Source organism: Eretmochelys imbricata, chromosome 3 (assembly GCF_965152235.1).
Source record: "Eretmochelys imbricata isolate rEreImb1 chromosome 3, rEreImb1.hap1, whole genome shotgun sequence".
Classification (NCBI taxonomy): domain Eukaryota; kingdom Metazoa; phylum Chordata; order Testudines; family Cheloniidae; genus Eretmochelys; species Eretmochelys imbricata.
In genome coordinates, this window is record NC_135574.1 from 113197447 (window position 1) to 113218848 (window position 21402).

At 42.7% G+C, this 21402-nt stretch overlaps 1 protein-coding gene across 3 annotated transcripts in view; it reads left to right on the top strand.

Moving 5' to 3' along the window:
* The window catches only part of TAB2 (TGF-beta activated kinase 1 (MAP3K7) binding protein 2), a 142821-nt gene that overhangs the window by 41128 nt on the left and 80291 nt on the right, over nucleotides 1–21402 (top strand). The window contains exon 1 of one of the 3 annotated variants that reach the window (XM_077813185.1): nucleotides 544–698. The exons of the other annotated variants lie outside the window; for them this stretch is intronic. The gene's annotated coding sequence lies outside the window, so the exon portion shown is untranslated. Of the gene's footprint in view, nucleotides 1–543; nucleotides 699–21402 lie in introns of those variants that run through there. 3 annotated transcript variants of the gene reach the window in all.

Genomic DNA, 21402 nt, shown 5'->3' on the forward strand with positions numbered 1-21402 from the left:
TTTCCCTTTTTGAGTCATTTTTTTTAACACAGTACTGTATTGTATTTGCGTTTGGTTTTTTTTTTGGTCTCTGATGCTGCCTGATTTTGTACTTCCGATTTCAAACTAGGTCTGTCGTTGATTGGTATGTTCGTAACTCTGAGGTTCTACTGTACCTCCAGTCTATGCCCCTTCAACTTGATGTGTCTCCCCTGCCTATTTTCCACACTTGGAGAGGCTTTCATTAGACACTTGTGACAATCTGTCTTGGCCAGCCTTGGCCACAGTACTTCTTTTTGTGGCCAGTTTTGTCACAGTACCAGCATTTAACAGAACTGTTCCTTTAATTTTTGCATTATTGCCAATTTCCCTTGTTTTACAAACCAAATTTATCATTTGTTCCAATAGTTCAATATAGTCATGAACCAGATTAGAATTCCTCTTCCATCATATACATTAGAGATAGAGCTGTACTTACATGGTTTATGGTGATCAGTGTCCATCTTCCTCACTAGCAGCTGCTTCCTTTTCTGATGAATTGCTGCAGAAAAAGATTCAAGTTCTGTGGAAAATTCCACAGCCTCTCAGTGTCTTTGGTCTCTTTGCTGATTTTGATCTGCAAGTCCAGTTGAACATCTGTAAATTGGTCCATTGCCAGAAGGCCTCAATGGTATCGGAATATGCTAGGAACACAAGTCTGCACAGTTCTGCCAGTTCAGGTGAGGTTTCTTCTTTCCTCCTCCATTTAGGCCTTAACTTTGCCCTGGCCAGCGCAGATTGATGGCTAGTTCCAAATCTCATGTCAAAGGCTTGTTCTCTAGACCTAGTACTTGGTCTCATTTCTGGGGGTAAATTGTGTAATAAGAGCTGGACCACCCATGTTGGCTGCAAATAACCCCCCTTCGGTCCCACCTCCCAGCCACTCGTTTGAGCTGTAATGTTGAATTGAGTCAAATAAAGCCTCCCAGGGAGTTTTTCCCACAAAGATAGTGGGCTCCTTTGAGCAATGTCCCTATGAGCGCTCCACTCTAAATGCACTTGTGTCCCCTGCACCTTTGAATGGAGATTTCTCATAGGGGTGTCTGTCTGGCCCATATGTGTGCGATACTCAAACTTGTGCTCTATGCTGGCATGTAGCACTGTGTGAGTAAACTGCCTTCAGTTCCTTCTCAACCACCTTGGCCTAAGATGGAGCCTTAGCAGTTGTCCACATTGAGTTTTACCTCAGTTGTGTCCCCTTAGCTCTTTTATTAGCTTTTTATAGTTCTTAGTAGTTATACTTAGTAATTTTAGATGTAGTAGTTTTAAAAAATTATATATAGTTTCTCCCCTCCTGGGAGTTCTACTTTACTGGGGGGACATTCTCGATTCTCCTAGTTTCAAGTGTTGCCTGTGGTATCGTCAGGCAATCCCAATGAATGATGGCCACTCCCCCTGCATCCTGTTGTCTCCAGGTGTTTCATGTTTCCCATAAATGCAACTTCTGTCTGGCATTAAAATCTAGAGCCAGAAAAAAAGGGAGATCAAAGTTCAACTCCTCATGATAGAGAGCTCATTGTGTTTGGCCTCTGATCCTGGCCAGGGGATCCCCCCATACACCAGTCTGTGAGTAATTCCACTGCTTCTGCTGTCTCTGAACCACACTCGTTGAAGACATCTAAGAGGAAGACCCGAGATTCCTCCAATAAGACTCCTAAAGACCATCCCTCAAATTCTCCAGGTAAGGAATCTATCTCAAAGAAGTTGTGGTCTCCGATGACTCGGCCACTTCTACACCCACTCCTTTCCAACCCAGTAACCATGAGGCTGCTGGTTCCTCAGGTACTGAGGGCATGCTCAAACCTAAAGACAGTGAAGTCCCAGACTCCAAGAGGTCATCAGTACTGTCAATGGAGCGAAGTGGCAAGAAGAGGATTACCTCTTCTTGCCTGGTATTGAAGAAGCCTGCTCAGGTGCCATCTGGACTCCCCTTGGAGTGATTGAGATTCATGGTACCGTCAGCTCCCTCAACCACTATCACTTTGGTGTATGCCATGGACATGGTACTGCAAGAGTTTCACTTTTCCTGAGACCTTGCTGCGTCTGAGGCACCCGACTCACCATTGCTTGGCTCTGATATACTCCTAGTACTGAGGACTTACAGATCACTGGATATTTGCCCTGTACCAATGGTTTCTTCCAGTGTCACACCACTACAGAGTGATTTGGAAGAGGACGATTCTGATGAAGATCTTGCCTCAGTCTCCCAAATGTCTGTGCAAGGCTCTCCTCTCCATTCATATAGAGGTTCTTTCCCAGAAGTCTCTGAGGAGATTGGTATCATTCATGAGAGACGGCCAAAACCACTATCTCACTGGTATGAACACCCATGGAGGCCTCCACCCTGCCACTACCTCCTTGGCCATATTGGGACCCTTGGGCGGCCTGTTACCAGCAATTCTCTGGGGCCTCGAGAACCACCTTCACAGAGATAGACAGCCTCCCTCTCTCTCTACAAGACTGGAACCTAAAGAAGGTTTTCTTCAGACTGCTGACTTGATTTTTTTTAAAGTCAAATTAACTTTTTAATTTTATAAGCTACTATCATTCTAAAATTAAAGGCGTTTGAAAGCGGTCCTTAAAACGGTTTAGTTGTTTGCTTAAAAATCAGCCAGTAGGCTTTCTGAAAGATCTGTGGGATAAGGAAGAGCCACAGTATTTTAAAATGTTTTTAATTAGTTTTTTCCACATAAGGAATTAACTATACCACCTCATTTAACATAACCATAACCAACTATTCATTTATAGTATGGTGGTGACTTTTATTTTATGAAAAATATGGCAGTTTCCATTCCTTATTGGAAAGAGACTACTTTTTGAAGCAAATGGTGGGTGGAGGGGTGTAATGAAGTTTAAAAGTCCATCTTAAACAGATTTTTTTCTAACTTTTCAGTGATTGATGCCAGTAACAACTCAAACTACTTACCTTTTTTTGATACATATAAATCCTTTATCTTTCATTTACAAGATCCACAGTTACTTTAATCACTAGGCTTTCAGTGTACCTGACCAAGACATGTCAGTCACTGATATGGGTAGCCACATCCTCCCATACTGAAGAGCCTACTAGTTTTTTTATGTAGTAACGTGGTATTGACAAAAGGATTTTTCTTGTCCATACTGACGCACGTTATTTTTGTTGCAGAGAAAAATTGTCAAGAAATGAAGCTACTGCTGACATAATTAGGGTTTACATTTTAAGTTCATTTAAAAATATTTGTTTTCTCTCTGATGCCTAGAAGAACCTTTTTGTGGGTCAGAAAATGTTGCAAAATACGCCTGGGTCCCTCCCTACTTCCATCCTTTCTTCCCTCTGTCTCTGTGCACACATTTCCCTGCTTCTTCAAGTTTAGTTTGGCTGCTGTTTTTACTTGTGAACATCCTGTTGCAGAGCCTAAGGAAGTGGTGGTGGTGGGGGGCCTGTTTACAAAATAGCGAAACTAGCTATACAACAACTACTATCAAATGCTCAGACTAGATGAGAAGAATATAACTTTCTCTAATCTTTCAGTTATAATAACTGAGAGGTGTTTTTCTTCTGTTTAGAACAGTAAGTGCCTGTGCATCAGCACTGAGTGTCTTGCCAGTTATTAAAATTACAAAATTAAATACAAGCTTCATGCAGCAGCTCTAAATACAAATTATACACCAAAGTCTACCCTAACTGTCCTCAAAAGCCAGGTAAAACAAACCTTGCAGAGTGCTGTGAATGATAGCAAATCCAGCCAATTTTGGACCAAGGTTGGAGGGTGTTCTTGAGGCTCATATGGATAGTACTCTGCCAGCAGCCCCTTACCCTTTATCCAGAGGAATCAAGCATCTGCATCTTTGCTTTTGTCTGTAGAAGTATATTACATGGGAGAAGCAGCCTCATTTATGCTATTCCCAATCTATTTGTGGCTTTGTAAGTGGAAAAACAATGCCTTGACACCTATTTGGAAGCTGTCAAGTCACTGAGATCTCAATGCACAGATTTTATATGCTTTCTATAGAAGTCCTCCTTACCAGTCAGCAGGCAGCTTTCTGTGCCAAAATTCTAGTTTCAGAATTGATTTAGATGTAGCCCCAGATGGAGTGTATTCGCATAGTGTAATCTTGAAGTGACACAGGAATGGATTGAGACGAGATCTGTATCCAAAAGATAAGGTCCTTCCATATCAGTGTGAATGGTTCTTTTTGCTTGATGCATTTTGGTCAGAAACATAATCAGCCTGGATTGATGACTTTAAATAATCAAGGAAACAATGATATTTGTTGTTTTAATTTAAATTCTTTGTTCTTTAAATTTCAACTCTTTTAAAAATAACATACACTTGCTTTTTTGCAAGTAGTACTGGCTTGATGGGCTTTTTTCTTAAAGGAGCCTGTGGAAAATAAATAGTAGGTTTGGAGTTACTCTAAACTTTTTTTTATACCCATTGTGGCTTCTGGTGACACACATACTCCCCACTTGGTGAGTGCCAGAGAAGGTGAAATTTGCTCTTTGAACGACATTTTGTAAATATTAGTTTTGTTGGGACAGCCTGTTCCCTCCGTAGAGAAGAAGCACGCTGCCGAAATGTAACACTTTTTTCTTCTATCCAGTTAATTTTTTTCTCTTTACTTCAAACTGTTAAAGGGCAGATAAATGTTATCCAGACATTATAGCTTGCATATTTGTTTTAATTGTTACAAGACTTTGGTCAGTGGGTTTTCATGTTATAACTATTTTAAATGGTTGGCTAGTAGTTGCTTTGAGAAAATGTTTGGATAAGATGCTTTGGCAAAACATTCTGTAGAATGTGGTCAGTCAAACACTAAAATCTGATGCCCATAGCTTGTTGCTGCTTTGCAGTAGTTAGTGAACACCTTCTAAAGCTCAGTTATGTGACTGGAACAGAACAATGTGTGTTCCATTTGGAAGTAGATTCACAGATTTAAAAGGCACCAGTTTCTAATTTTTTATTTTTATTTTTTATTTTTTTGCATACATTGTGCTTTAGCTAGTCACACACAATATATTTTATCGTGAAGGTCCAGACTGCTACTTAAAATCTGTTCAGATGTTCAATCTGTTTTTCTACTAGGTGGAATATAAGTGGGAGTTGGGCACCTCACTCACTTGAGGTGCTTTTGAAAATTTCACTGTAAACTCATACATTGGCAGTAATATATTTTTTTTCCTATGAAGAAGGTCATGAATGGAGAAGAGTGGATGATAAAGAACTATTTGACAAAATGCTCAGTATAAATCCAGGGACAAAGTTCTCTTGGTGAAAGAGACAAGCTTTTGAGCTACCCAGAGCTGCTCTTCAGGCCTGGGCAACCAAAGACCTAAAGAACCTAGATCTGTATCCAAAAGATAAGGTCCTTCCATAGATCTAAAGGAAGAGCTCTGTGTAGCTCAAAAGTGTCTCTTTCAACAACAGAAGTTGGTACAATAAAATATATTACTTCATCCACCTTGTGTCTCTAATATCCTGGGATCAACATGGCTACAACACTGCCAATAGTCTAAATCCAGTTAGAACACGCTTATGATGAGGAGCGCTTTATAACAAAGCCTTTATAAAACAGGTCTCAGACCAATACAAGGATTGATAAACCAAATCAAATACTTACGTTTTGTTATTAAATTCTCCTAGGTAAAACATAGTTTATATTTCAGTCTGTGTGGTGGGATGGAAAGGAGTTTGCTTAAGTCCTCAACTGAAATGTGAGTTTGAGTCCCAGACAGTTAAGAATTGTGGTAACAGGAAGAGTATATTCATAATGACAAACAGCAGTTGTCCAGACATATCCATATCACAGCTTCTGTTTTTGATATCAAACAGAAATTCCACTACAGAGGGTACAATAACTTTTCTTTCTTTTCTTGCCCAAGGTGACACATCATGAATTCTAAACAAATAAAGCTCCCTATATGATAACTGCTGCTGTTAATTTTAATTCCTTGAGTGATGACACACTTCTAGACAGGATCACAAATTTTACCATTGTAGTGCAAACTTCAGTAACGTGGCATGTAGCATATAGCTGTGAGTTCATACAGGTGTCTGCATATACTGTGTGTCCATGGGGTACTGAAGAAGTTGTTAAACTCCAGTTATTTATTTTACTCTTAATCTATGGGGATTGGATGTTTTAAACTGGTAGTGACATGCACGCTTGTTAAGAATCAGGTCAGTGGGTCAGATCCAGCCCAGTCTGATAGTGACCAGAAATGGTTGCCAGTTGAAGGCTGTTAGGCAATCTATGTGCAATAAATTGTCTTGAGTTCTGTGCCTAATGGATGCATAAATCTCATTGTGCTCTGCCAGTTGACACAGGAGTAGAGGCTAGCATGATTTGCTTTTCCACAACCATTCCCATACATGTTTTCCCACTACCTTTGTATGGAACATTGTTTGTGAGTTGGTAAGGCCACAGTCAGATTATGTGCTTTGCAGTGTGTTCTACTTTAACCTCTAGACCAGTGCTTCTCAAGCTATCTGATGTGGGGGACTGGCATTTTTTTTTCCCAATGTGTGCGCAGACCAGCAGCCGATGGCTTGCGGACCGGCACCGGTCTGCGGACCAGCACTTTGAGTAGCTCTGCTCTAGATGACACTCCCTCCTATAGCCAGTAGAGGAACACAGGAATCTTGATTCCCAACATTTTTTTTCTTCTCAAGCAAACAGTTGTATAAACTATTGAAAAAGTATTTTGCTTCCATCTCTACTAGTTGCTTCACATAAGCATCTGCAACTGTCAGATAATCGTTTTACTCAAGTGATGGAGAACTGTGTGTGGATCTAAAAGTCCTAGGTTAAGACACTGCTGAGACCTATGTGGGGAGTATGGTTCCATATGATGTAGTTGTAGTTGTATTTTTTTAAAACAGTACATTAAAAGAATGTCCAGGTTTGAAAGTCAAGCATTCAAAAGCTTGGAAGTGCCAGAGTTAAGATTGCCAATACAACCTTAATTCATCTCCCTGTGTATATGCATTAAAATATTAGTTCTGCAGGGCTCCTACCTTGTCCAGTGCAATACATGAGATAGACAGTGAATGAGGAAGAGACTTTCAAGATGAGAGATTTTTCTTCTGTGTTTTGAGACCAGACTGGGAGCGAAGAGAGCTCAGTTCTGTTCTTGGTTCTGCTAGATTCCTATGTGATGTTAGGAGTATTCTGTATGTATGTACATGCACATACTGCCACCCACCAGCGGACAGAGTGAAAGCATCATTAATTTTGACTCTTCCTAATTTGAGTGCTTGGCTTTGCAACCTTAACGTTCTTTTACATAATTGTGTGTGTAATATATTTACAAGAGTTGCTTCTTTCACCCTGGAAATAGATAACTGCAGCAGAATGCAGTAACTTTTAGTACTGCACAGCAGTTTAGTATAAGAGTTGTCAAGGTTCCTCCCCCACTCTGAACTCTAGGGTACAGATGTGGGGACCTGCATGAAAAACCTCCTAAGCTTATCTTTACCAGCTTAGGTCAAAACTTCCCCAAGGTACAAAATATTCCCCCCGTTGTCCTTGGATTGGCCGCTACCACCACCAAACTAATACTGGTTACTGGGGAAGAGCTGTTTGGACGCATCTTTCCCCCCCAAAATACTTCCCAAAACCTTGCACCCCACTTCCTGGACAAGGTTTGGTAAAAAGCCTCACCAATTTGCCTAGGTGACTACAGACCCAGACCCTTGGATCTTAAGAACAATGAACAATCCTCCCAACGCTTGCACCCCCCCTTTCCTGGGAAATGTTGGATAAAAAGCCTCACCAATTTGCATAGGTGACCACAGGTCAATTTGCATAGGTGACCTTGGATCTGAGAACAATGAAAAAGCATTCAGTTTTCTTACCAGAAGACTTTTAATAAAAATAGAAATAAAGAAATCCCCCCTGTAAAATCAGGATGGTAGATATCTTACAGGGTAATTAGATTCAAAAACATAGAGAACCCCCTAGGCAAAACCTTAAGTTACAAAAAAGATACACAGAAATAGTTATTCTATTCAGCACAATTCTTTTCTCAGCCATTTAAAGAAATCATAATCTAACACATACCTAGCTAGATTACTTACTGAAAGTTCTAAGACTCCATTCCTGGTCTATCCCCGGCAGAAACCAGCATAAGACAGACACACAGACCCTTTGTTTTCTCTCCCTCCTCCCAGCTTTTGAAAGTATCTTGTCTCCTCATTGGTCATTTTGGTCAGGTGCCAGCGAGGTTACCTTTAGCTTCTTAACCCTTTACAGGTGAGAGGAGCTTTCCCCTGGCCAGGAGGGATTTCAAAGGGGTTTACCTTCCCTTTATATTTATGACAAGAGTAATAGAACATCTGAAACTATAAGTGAATTTTAAGTAAATAGTAAGCAGTGACTCAGGTTTCAGTTTGGCTATGCCATCAAGGTTTAACCTTCCTTAAATTGTATGGGACTTTCTGCAAATGTAAAAGCTTCTCTGTTGCCTGCAGCGCACTAATGTTTCTTGGAGATCTCCTCCCCAGGTATTGACTAATCCTGACCTTGGTTAGCTTGTGAGATCTAAGAAACATTTGAGGTGGCATGGCTGCATGCTAGAGATTCATAGTAGGTTGAGATATGCTGGTAGGACAGTGTGTGCAAGCTTGCGTTACAACTATTTGTGGTATTCCTGTTCTGTGGATAAAGCAGAAGTGTGCTTAACTGCAAATTTCTGTAAATCCTAGGAAGTTAACTTTAACAAAATACATTTCACAAGAACAGTTTTGTGCTAAAATATTTGTCCTATACATTTTTTCTACAGTGTTCTGTGCTGCTCTGATCTGTGTGGTTTTTTGTTTGTTTGCAGCAGATTTTAAAATTTCTTGCTGTTGGAATAAGAGTTCTTCAGTCTATTTCTGGCAAATTTGGTTTCGCTACCAGGGCGCACAGAATAAAATGCAGAGTAGTATTGGTGAGGGAATAGCAAGAGAATGGAAATGTGAAAGCGAAGGGAAATTATCATGTAAAGCAGAGAGCTAAAATAGTAGAAATTGAATTTTTTTTCTTAATTTCACTTGTCAAAATGTATCATGGTACTATAGCCAACACACTTAAACGTGTTTTTACAGCAGCTTTATTATGGAGCAAGCTGGGAGAAACTTCTGTGTTTAGGTTTCTTAACGATTTTTTTATAAAAGATTCTTAGGACTGTTTGTCACTTTCTAACACCTGACCTCCATTGTTTGCCGTAAGCCTTTTAAATTCAGTAATGAATGTGTCTTTGGGCTGGAGACATGCTTTAGGCTTGTCCAATGAAATGCCATTCAGGTTCAGCCGAGTTGTAAACTTAAAATCACAGGTTCCCTTTTGTGACTTGCATGACTCTCAGAAATTTTGGCAATGTGCCAGAATAATAAAGAACTTTCTAAAGAGCTAGATTCATGATGCTGCTGCTTTAGCAACAACAGCAGATACTGTACTGGGATTGTCTAGGAGATTCCAGAGCTTTGGAGTGGGTGGAGATCCCCCCATAATTACTTTCTCCCGGAATCTCCATATGGCCCCAGTGGCCTACCACCTCTCCCTCCCCCCCCCCCCCAACTCTGGGGGCATTAAATAAGACAGGAGCTCCACCTGTCTCTCAAAGGGGAGAGGTGGGCCAGACTCCCTCCCAACCACTCCTCCAGTCTGAGCACATGGCCTCAGAAGCCCATTGCCTCTGGGGCCACCACATAGGACAAGATCTTCTCACCTCTCTGGGGGTAAGGAAGAAACTTAGGTGTTCAGTGGACCAGCCCATCAGATCCAGCACATGACCCAAGTGGCCCATTCCACCCCCAGCTTCTTGGGATAATAGTTTGCTGCTGTTGCCAGCTAATGTACCTCAAATGGTAGAATCCTGTATTTGAAGATGGTATGAAGGATGTGGGAGACCTGCCAATACTATTTTATTAATATTATGTACTCCATCTGTTTTATTATTGTGTTGTTTATGGTGAGCATACAGGGGGTTAATTCAAGAAGGGATTAGCTGCATTTAGGCAGGAGGGAAGATAGACTTGATAACCTTCTGCTCCATGCTGTTATCTGAGGCACCTAAACTGGTTTAACCAGGTTCAAGAGAGACAGAAGAAACAAAGGACTTGGTAGGACTTATAAAGGGACACCCTCCTTGAAGGGCAGGGATACAGAGGTCTTGAGCTAAGGTGAACCAAGATTCCAAAGGTTAGTGTGTCTGGGATAAGAGTTTTATTGTGCTAAAAACCATTTTCTAGGTTTATGCTTTGTGTTCCTACTGTTAAGATGAAAAAAGTCTTTGTTTTGAAAGGCTGTTCAGGTCACTCTTATCCAATGATTACAGCTCCCAAAGGGAAGACTGGCAGGTGCCAAATTCAATTGGGCCTACTGAATAATCATGGATGTTACACGGGGCTGTGGCTGGGGACCCAGTGGGGACTTGCAGGGTTCCACCCAGAGAGAAGTGAAGGCATGCAGGGCCTGTCACCTGAACGGGTGTGCACACAGGCTAGAAGAGGGGTCAAAGGAGTAGTTAGCCTGTAACTATGACACATGCATGAAGGGCAGATGTTAGAGTTTTATGTAATGTACATGATCTGGTTTTTTTCCTTTTTAAAAAAGCAGTAAATAGCGTAAAAATCTACTTTAAAAGAAGGTTTCAGAGTAACAGCCGTGTTAATCTGTATTCGCAAAAAGAAAAGGAGTACTTGTGGCACCTTAGAGACTAACCAGTTTATTTGAGCGTAAGCTTTCGTGAGCTACAGTATGCATCCGATGAAGTGAGCTGTAGCTCACGAAAGCTTATGCTCAAATAAATTGGTTAGTCTCTAAGGTGCCACAAGTACTCCTTTTCTTTTTACTTTAAAAAAAGGCTATTTAGGGCACAAAGTCAAACATTTGAAAGTCAAAAGAAATATGATATTCAACATTGCCAATGTAACCTTAATTGTGCCTCTTGTGCGTTTGCATTCTGACAGTTTTAAATTACATTGTATTTTTTCTACAGAAACACTGCCTCATTTGGTACACAGGATGGATACACATAATGGAATAAAAATTGCACAGGCAACCTTAAATCTGGTATATCTTATGTTTTGAGTGCTTGCCTTTGCAACACAAATAACTTTCTTTTTAATGTTTTGTATGTAATTATAAATTTTCATTGGTTCGTAGCTGTACCCTCACAAGTCTGTTATATTACAATATGCTTTTACCTGAGAATGGATTTTTCTCTTGCAGTTAAGATTCATTCTAATGTGTAACACCCTAAAGGCTTTAATTCCAGTTCCTTTAAAGTAGGTCCTGTGTGATTATTATCATGGTTTTGATAACTTATGTTGGTAATCAGTGTCACAGTTCAGAGTGACTGCACCTTATTTCCCCCTCTGTGGTCTAGCAAGGACACCCGCTTTTAGGCTTTCAGCTCTCCAGCCATCACCGCTCATGGGCGGAGACACGGCTCTATGCTTCCTAACCAAGATCTTTCCAGGCTGCACAGTTCTCAGCCAGCACTGTTTCTGCAAGCCAGATGGTCTAAGTGGCTAGTATCTGCACTTTGGTTTCTCATCAGAGGCTATAAACAAGGGGTGGGCAAACTATGGCCCGTGGGCCGGATGCAGCCCACGAGCCGTTTTAAGCCCGCCCACGAGCCGCACTACACAGCTCGGCCCTGATCCGGCCGGGGCGCTGAGTCGGGGGCCGGACAGCATGACTCCTGGAAGCAGCCGCATGGCCCTTCTCCAGTGCTAGCATGGTCAGGGGCCACTCCATGCATAGGAGCCAGAGAAGGGACATGCCACTGCTTCCGGGAGCCACGGTGCCACCCCACAGCCTGCACCCCCAACCAGAACCTGCACCCCTTCCCGTACCCCTGCCCCAGCACTGATCCCCCCTCCTATTCTCCGAATCACTTGGTCCCAGCCCAGAGCACCCTCCGACACCCCAAACTCCTCATCCCAACCCCACCCCAGAGCCTGCACCCCCTCCCATACACCAACTCCAATTTTGTGAACATTTATGGCCTGCCATACAATTTCTATTCCCTGAGTGGCCCTCGGCCCAAAAAGTTTGCCCACCCCTGCTATAAACAGTTCAGTTGCCCACAGTTACAAGTTACCACACAGCCCTTTCTAAGCAAGCACATTTATTCTTAAGGTGATAGCATTACAGAGAACATATTAAAAATAATAAAAGAACCTACATGCATGCTAATAAGCTTACCAGAGATCACCCCCCCAACTCCGACAAGGAGTAAGTAACATTTTGCAAAGTTTACATTTGGCCACAACTCCTCCCCAGGGAGGTTCTATACAATCCTACAGTAATACATAAACTTTGCTTTTAATACAATGGACTCCAAAAAATACTTACTTCAATGGGGTTTTTCAACAGTATTTGGGGAAATTGCCCTATCTCTCACAACCAGCACTCTAAATGGAGCCTATCACTTGGTCAGCAGTACTGCTTCTCCTTATGGCTTTAATGTGAGGAAAATATATAAAAAATACTGCATATTGGTATTTAATATAACTGTGTAGCTGCAGTGAATTATGAAGTTATGATTAATAAATATTTTAAAATATCATTGAACAGTGTTTAAAGTTATGCCACTGTCATTAACATATATCCATAATGTTGTGTGTCAAAGCTATTTTTGTGGCATACAAGCCATGAAAATAAGGTCTGTCTCTCAGCTGTTTGAAAGAATGCCTGTCCCCATGTTAGACTTGAGTTTAAAAAAGATGAGCCCTATTTCTGTTGTCTTAGGACTATGAAATCCTGGTTTCCTATACTCATCCACAGCAGTGTTATGACATCAAAAATGAATATTCCCCTTGCAATGACCAACAGTGTCAAAGTGACTTACTGTCTAGACTGAGGATGCATCTCCATGGAGATGAAGGATTAAATGGAAGCAAAATTTTGAAACTAAGTAAAGATAATAGACATGGATTTTTATCAAATTTTTCAGTTTAAATCAAATAAAAGCTAACTTTTTCCTCAGAAAACCTTATATTCTGTTTCTATAAATTATTCTTGCCCAAAGGAGGAAGGGGCATGCCGCTCATGAATTTTTCATATCTACATATTTTCTGTTTAAAATAAAGAAGCAGGTTTCATTTTCCTGTTTCAGGAGCATCATTTTTTGAGTTGGACTGTTTTTGTATTCTGTGCCCAGCAAACCTTTTTTGTTGTTGTAGTTCCCAAAATGTGCTAGGAATATACATAAAGGAAGATTCAGTCTCTTCCCTTGAGAACCTGACTCTCTGTAAAGGCAGGTTGTTATAAAGCACATTAGATTGCCTTCTGGCTTCCATCAAGACCATTACTGTGCTCTCCTGATTTTAAAAAAAAGATAAATTCTGAAGTACATGTTATTTTTCAGATTAGTTTACTTGGGGGAGTTTTAGGGGTCTGGAGAAAAGAGTATAGTCTTTGACTTCAGTTTTCAGTTGGGAGTTATCTTTGTTCACTAAACATTTTAAATGCTATGATACTTTTTTAGTTTGAGGAAGTAGAAAAGGTGCCTTAATCTCAGTGCCACAGCTTGCGCCTTGCTCCAAATGGCAGTGAGAGTGTACTTTGTTGAGAGGGACTTAAATAGTCCAGACATTCTATGTAATATGGATCTTGCTGTTTATTACAGCACATTAATATTTATACTGCTACATAACTTAGCTTGTGAGTTAGATTTTAATAAATATAAATGCAAAAAAACCTTACTTTTGGAGAAGCAGACAAGCCAGTTGGTATAAACTGTTCTTTGAATCCTTCTAAATGAACTTGTACTTTTGTATAGTAATTTTATGGTATCAATGTGACAGTAAAGTATCATTTAGAAAAATAAGCATCTTAATTAAGATCATTGGTTAGATTTTAGGAACAATCTGAAAACCCTTGTTTACAGTGGTTTTCAGCCTGTGGTCTGTGGACTCCTGGAGGGATCTGCAGACTGTTTAAGATTTCCAATTTCCATTTGAAATTTTTTAGGGGTTTGCAAATTTAAAAATTGAAAACCACTGTGCAATTGGACAAAGGCATTCTAGTAGGTTAAAGTACTGCATATGTTTAATTGTTGCAAAAGAAATAGCTAAGGGACCATAAAACGATTTCTGTAAGATGTGAAAAAAGTGTGCATGAGAGAGAGAGTTTGCTGCAAACTAAACACCTCTTTGTAGAATCTAAAGAGGGAGAAAAATATTAAGGGGAGGAAATTACTGACATCTTAGATTTGAAGGCAATCATCATCATATCCTGAGGTGTTTGAGCTGTAGCCTTTCAGGTACCTATCTCTGTATGTAGCTGAAATGTTGCTATTTGAACCACTAGAAATACTGTTGCACTTTTGTTAGGTATCAGTACTAGCACTGTTGTATACTGTTGCATTGCTTTGTGGGTTCCTGTCCCACAGTTCCAAGCATAGCTCAACATAACAGTAACTTCTGGGAAATGTAGGCTTTCTGAGATACTTAGGGAAATTTTGAAAAAAGTCAGGAAGTGCCATAAGTCATCTGGTGCTGGCATTACTTTCCAATCCTCTACTCAAAATGGAGGGTGAGGATAAGGTGAATGCTCAGCTCTTGCTCAACAAAAAAAGTTTTCTGCTGGAGATTTTGAAAAGCAGTCAGTGTCTAAGGTGCTTTGGTAGTGTAGTAGAGAGTATTCCAGAAGCACCTCCAGAAAATGGGATGAGCTGCATGCAGAGATAGTCATGCAGTGGTTCTTTTTACCTGAATAGACAACTATGTGTTGTATTTCTGGATAATATGCAACAGGTAAAATGCCACTACTGCTGGGATCAGACCACAAGCAGAGACTGCTGGACATAGTTGCTCTTACGGTCTGGGATAAACAAGAGAGCACGTCACCTATGGTGACTCCCGTCTCTGCACTTTGCTTTCATTAGTGGATGTTACACAAGGTCTGAGAGCCAAAATCAGCGTGAGTCTAACATTCATTTTTGTACTACAAACTTCACAAGTTTAAAAACTGAGTTGTTTTAGAAAATACTATTCTAAAAAGGCTTTTCACAAAACAAACCACTATAGTCTATCTTTCCAGCTCTGTCTTAAAACAAAGATAACTCAGTTTCAACCATTTTTGTGTAGAGTGGTTTGAAAAGTCCAGATAAAAAGTTGCAGAAGAGAACATTGTATATTTGAGGGGGAACAAATTAGGTTGGTGCTAAGGGTGCTGAGCAATACATTTTCATATATTTCATATATATCCTGGCTTTAAGTTTTCTTGATCAAAAGTATGTATGGCCCTTCTTCCTAGTAGGTAGGTGCTCCCTATGTCAGGCTTCTACAGCATTATAGAGCTAGGACAGCCTCCTTTAAAGACTCACCAGAACTTCCCAGTGAAGAGGCAGGAATAGACAGTTTCTCATGAGCTTTCTGTGTCTTATGCTTTTCTAATTCTTGGCCTCTGCAATGAGAGGAGAAGGGGGGACCCAAAGACTAGCTCAGCTGACTGTCCTTCCATTTCTCTATTCCCCAGACATCCACCAGTCCAAAAGCTGTGATGGTTTTGTAAGGAAACCAGGCTGCACTTTCTCACCAAGTGTATGCATAGATCCATAGTTTCATTGTATGCTAAAAGGCACATAATCAGTTTTCTGCACTGTTCAGCTGGGAGATCTTCATATTTACAAAGCTTTAGATATTGGACTTGGACTGTTCCTTGGGCATAGCTTTTGGCAGAAGGATCATCAAAGACCTGGCAGAGAGTGACATTTGTAAAAGGAAACGGAGTACTTTTCTTACAGCATGTTTCAGTGGTTGCAAGAATTGGCTGTCTCTTACTCCGCTTAAGAGTTTCTGGGCACCTATGTATTCCGTGTCACTTTTCCTCTGTCCTTTTAACATGTGATGAGGAAGTGCCTTCACTTAAAAATTGAAGATTTGTACTCTTAGCTGTAAATTTCACTTCTCAAGTGAGGGCATGTCCTGTGGTCTCATCTCACTCTGTTTCGGGAGATGCTCTTAGCAAGACTGAGAATAAATAGCCATTGTTAAAGTCTCTGGTTCCTGTTGTCACTAGTGGTTGTTAAATGTAATTTTGAGAGAGTATTTTTTTCATCTTTACAATTCATTCCAGCTGGCTGTGAATGGACATGTCCTAAAGCAAATGTTGTAAGGAGAGGGGCTCGTTGATCATAGCACTGCTTTTGCATCTGTTGCGGGAGGATGCACCCACTAAGAAGAACTATCAAAAATACTCTTCTGGATGTTCCATTTCCAAGAAGAGAAATATATAGGTAGCAGACAAATTTCCTATTAATGTCACAGGTCACACTGACAGGTTAACTGTTACATTTCACTTTTTTAAAACATAGGTGGCTTTAGGTTAAATGGGAGTGATGTATTCTCATGTACCAAAAACTCACCCAAAACTATGCACTGATTTTTAACTGAATTTGTTTTAAAGGACGTCAGATGGAGGCTATGTCTACACTGACTCCTACTTGAGTACTGGGTACGCGCTCGAGCATGTACTCCTTGTTGAGCTGAGTGTCCAAATTTGCTGTGCTGGACATGGGTATATGCTCTGTACCTGTGCATATCAGTGTCCACGCTGCCTTTTTTCGTACCCAAGATCAGGAGCTAGCATTTTAGGGGCGATATCCCAGGGTTCTGTGCGTCACAGGAGTCAGTCTAGGATCTGCTTTGCTGTATGTTGGTGCTGCTGTAGACATCTTCACACATTTATCGAGCAGTTTCTGCTCACCCCTCTCTCCTGCCCAACTGGGTGGAAGATATGGAACCAAGTGACTTGACAGTGTGGTTCTGCTCCCTCTCCTTCTCACAAGACAAATGTGGGCATTTGTGTTGCAGTACGCGACTGTCGAGAACCTTGGGTGAATGGACTCGGACCTTTCTCACCCGCCAAAGACGGATGACCAGGATGATGAGTGATCCACTGTTGCCCCATTCAGTCTGTGTGTCCATGGGTGAGCTACCATATCTGGACCAGGAGAACCAGCACAGTGTGGTAGGATCATGTCATCTTGAAAAACTGGGATGACAACCAGTGGCTGCTGAACTGCAGAATGAGGAAGCAGATATTTATGGAGCTCTAAGAGGAGCTGGTCCAAAGCTTACAGTGGCAGAAAACTCGGTTCCAAAATCCATACTGGCACAGAAGATGGTGGCTATTGCCCGGAAGTTGACAATGCCAGACAGCCACCAGTCAGTGAGTCACAAACCCCTTTGGGGGTAAGGAAGTCCACTGTGGGGGTTGTGGTGCTGGTTTGTGAAGCTATCAACACTCTCATCTACCCACAAGTGGTCGCCATCACTGAAATTCCAGAAATTATAGCTGGGTTCCAGAGAATGGGATTTCCAAAACTGCCTGGGGGTCATCACCACACTTTGCTCGCTGAAAGGAGCGAGCGAGTACGTCAGTCAAAAAGGGTTACTACTCACTTGTTCTTCACGGCTTAGTGAATCACAAAGGCAGGTTCATGATGCTAGTTTTGGACACACAAGAAAAGATTTATGACGCCAGGGAGCTGAGGCTATTGGGACTATACTTGAGGGGAGGAAGGGACTTTATCCCCCAGAAACAACATCGTTTTGTATGGTATCGCTGTGGCCACAGTTATTGTGGGGAATGTGAAACCCTGCCCTGACATTGACAACCTGGCAAAACAGGAATTCTGCTTCAAACTGAGCAGCTGCAGGATAGTAATGGAGTGTGCTTTTTGGTGATTGAAGGCTCATTGGAATGCCTATGCCCCGCTTGGATACCACTGTGGCCAGCACTGCCACAGTTTGCTGGGCCTTTCATAACATTTTATCAAGCTAAAATCCAGTACTTTAGGACAAAGAGGATGCAGGCTAGGACTGGCTTGAAAGCCTTTACAGACGGCCTGATCTAGTGAATGTTCATGATGAGGCTGAATCACAGATGCCCTGGAAAATCAAGGGTGCAACTTGCACCCACGGCTACATGTACACTGCGCTTTCATCAGTGAAACCTTTGTCGCTCAGGTGTAAAAAACCACACCCATGACCAACAAAAGTTTTACTGATGAAAAGCACCGGTATGGACAGCGCTTTCTCAGCAGGAGACACTCTCCTGTCGACAAAGCTACTGCCTCTCGTTGGGGGTGGTTTTATTTTGTCAGCAGGAGGCATGGATACACTGCATGCCTTACAGTGGCAAGGCTTTAGCAGCACAGCTGTGCCGCTGCTCAGTGTAGACATAGCCTACACCTTGAAACAGCGGGCAAGCAGTAAAAACACTAGGGAACATTCCCACTCCATGTTTCAATGCACAGGTTTGTTCCCTCCTGACTACAGTCATTAGCCAATCATTTAAGTAATGACTCACTATAGTAACTGGGATAGGGTGCCTCCCCAGATCTAACACCTTCTGACACCTTCAGTGTCTGTGATTGTTTGCAGAGGGCATCTGTTTAGTCAGATTGCGCTTATTTCGTTTTGTGTTAATGTTCACAGTTGTTAACTGTGGTATGTTTTAGGGGGATTACTCAGGACATGCTACACTTGCAGATGTAGAGCGCTGTGAGTTAAACCCACCTTTGTACAGCGCAGTAGGGAAAGCGCTGCAGTCTGTCCACACTGACAGCTGCAAGCACACTGGTGTGGCCACATTTGCGGCACTTGCAGCGGCATTGGGAGCGGTGCATTGTGGGCAGCTATCCCACAGAGCACCTCTTCCCATTCTGGCGCTGTGGCTTGTGGGAAGGGGGCGGGGGGTGCGGGGCATTCTGGATCCTGTCCCAACACCCCGTGATGCATCGGTTCGCATCCCAGCATTCCCTTTGCTTCCGTGCACATTTAGCACCATCTTTCAATGTTTTTTGTACTTCATGCTCTGTCTTCCCTTTCGGTCTGCGGGAATGGAGCCCGAATTGCTGAGGAATTTGCTGATGAGTCTCACCAGCGTGTCACGTTTGGCAGTAGTTATTCCTTAAGATCCAAAGTGACAGTGAGGGCTCCGATGATTGACTCGAGTAACACAAACGACACGAGTTTGCTTGTGGCATTCACAGACATACTCACCACCGTGGAGTACTGCTTTAGGGCTTGGGAACAAGCACTGAGTGGTGGGATCACATCATCATGCAAGTCTGGGAAGACGAGCAGTGGCTGCAGAACTTTCAGATGAGAAAATCCACTTTCATGGGCCTGTGTGAGGAGCTCGCCCCAGCCCTGCAGCACAAGGACATGAGAATGAGAGCTGCCCTGATGGTGGAGAAGTGGGTGGCTATTGCAGTCTGGAAGCTGGCAACTCCAGACAGCTACCGATCGGTCGCTAACCAGTTCGGAGTGGGGAAGTCGACTGTTGGAATCGTATTGATGCAAGTTTGCGGGGCCATTAATTGCATCCTGCTCAGAAGAACCATGACTCCGGGTAATGTGCATGATATTGTGGCTGGCTTTGTACAAATGGGTTTTCCTAACTGCGCAGGGCTGATAGGGATGCATATTCCAATTCTGGCACCAGTGCACTAGCCTCAGAGTACGTTAATCGGAAGGGCTATTTCTCTATGGTTCTCCAGGCGCTTGTGGATCACCATGAGCGTTTCATTGACATTAATGCAGGCTGGCCTGGAAAGGTGTATGACGCACGCATCTTTCGGAACACCGGCCTGTTCAGGAAGCTGCAGGCCGGGACTTTTTTCCCAGACCAGAAGATCACTGCGGGTGAAGTTGAAATGCCCCTTGTGATCCTTGGAGACCCTGCTTACCCTTTGATGTCCTGGCTCATGAAACCTTACACAGGGAGCCTTGACAGCAGCAAGGAGTGGTTCAACAACAGGCTGAGCCCATGCAGAATGACTGTGGAGTGTGCTTTTGGCCATTTAAAGGGTCGCTGGCGCTCTCTGTATGGGAAACTGGACCTGGCTGATAACAGCATCCCCGCGGTTATATCCACGTGCTGTACTCTCCATAACATTTGTGAAGGGAAGGGTGAAAAATTTACTCAGGCATGGAACTTGGAGGTTCAACACCTGGAGGCTGAATTTGAACAGTCAGAGCAGGGCTATTAGAGGAGCCCAGCGCGGGGCTGCAAGGATTAGGGATGCTTTGAGGGAGCAATTTGAGGCTGAAAGCCAACAGTAATGTCTGGTTTGGTGCCCTGTATGGAAGTGAAGTGCGGTAGGAATCTGTGTTTGCTACGTATGATACACTGACTTGCAGTGCCTGTTGCTTTCCTGGGCGAAGGTTTCTTTCTTTTATGTTATGCGATAATAAAGAATTGTTTTCAAAGCCAAAAAAATCAATTTATTGAAAAACACAACACAACTGCTTGGGAAACACAAAGGGGTGGTGAGGGGGAATGGTACAGTCACAGATTTGCATATGTCCTTTCTGGAGTGCTGTGCAATGAGTGCTGCACTTCAGGATGGCTATACTGCATGGTGATGGGGGTTGAGTGCAGTGGGTAAGGGTTGTAGTTTTCAGGGCTGGGTGGCGAAGCTACAGGTGTTGGAAGCAGTGGGTGGCGGTAAGAACCCAGATGTTGGAGAAAGTGGTTTGGAGGTGACATGGTGGCACAAGGGAAAGCGTTTGGGACAAGGGCTGCAGCAGGGGGCGGGCACGGTAGTGCTCCGCCTGCATGGCTACGAGCGCCTGGATTGAGTCCGCTTGGCACTCCATCATGTTTATCAGCCGCTCTGTGCTTTGGTGCCAGCGATCCACATTCTGTTGGCGGACCCTCCTTTCACTGTCCCGTCACTCCTACACTTTTTTATTTTCATTAGTTGAATGCTGCATGACTTCATGCATCATGTCCTCTTTGCTTCAATGTGGCCTCTTCCTGATTCTTTGCAGCCTCTCGGCCGTTGAAAACATGGACAGGCTGAGATCTCAAGGTTGCATCTGTAAAGGCAAAATGCAACACTTAACAGAGGCAGCATTGTTCACATCAGACAGAGCAATGATTCCCCTGTATTCAAGGGCAAGCACAGTATACACAATAGCATAATTTGCCTGTCCCAAAGCGAGTACACACAACCCACTGTGAATAAGCACAGGGTCAAGCGTGACTGATTGTTTCACGGCTGTACTGTCCTCTGGGTTTCTGTGCCTTGGGGAGAGCCAACCATGGCAGGGGGCCCCTATACTGAACACTGTCCCCACATTTTCCACAGGAGTTCATCCTGGAAGATATCTCACTGCTGAGGGTGACCAGGGATGCAGGGGAGGGTCTTCTACTGCAATGTGGCTTCCACCCTGGCCCATATGCAGCTTGCCTGTGTGCAGCAATGGGTCCCCTGTCCCTCATGGCACAGTGGCACGGACAAGTTAGCCTTACTGGGGCAAGGAACACAGTGGCTCTCACAAAAAAACTGCGCAAGCGCATTGCCCAAATTCTGGCTGAGACCTTTGAAGAGATCACTGAGGCTGATTACAGTGATGTGAGAGAGCACATCAACATCCTATTCTA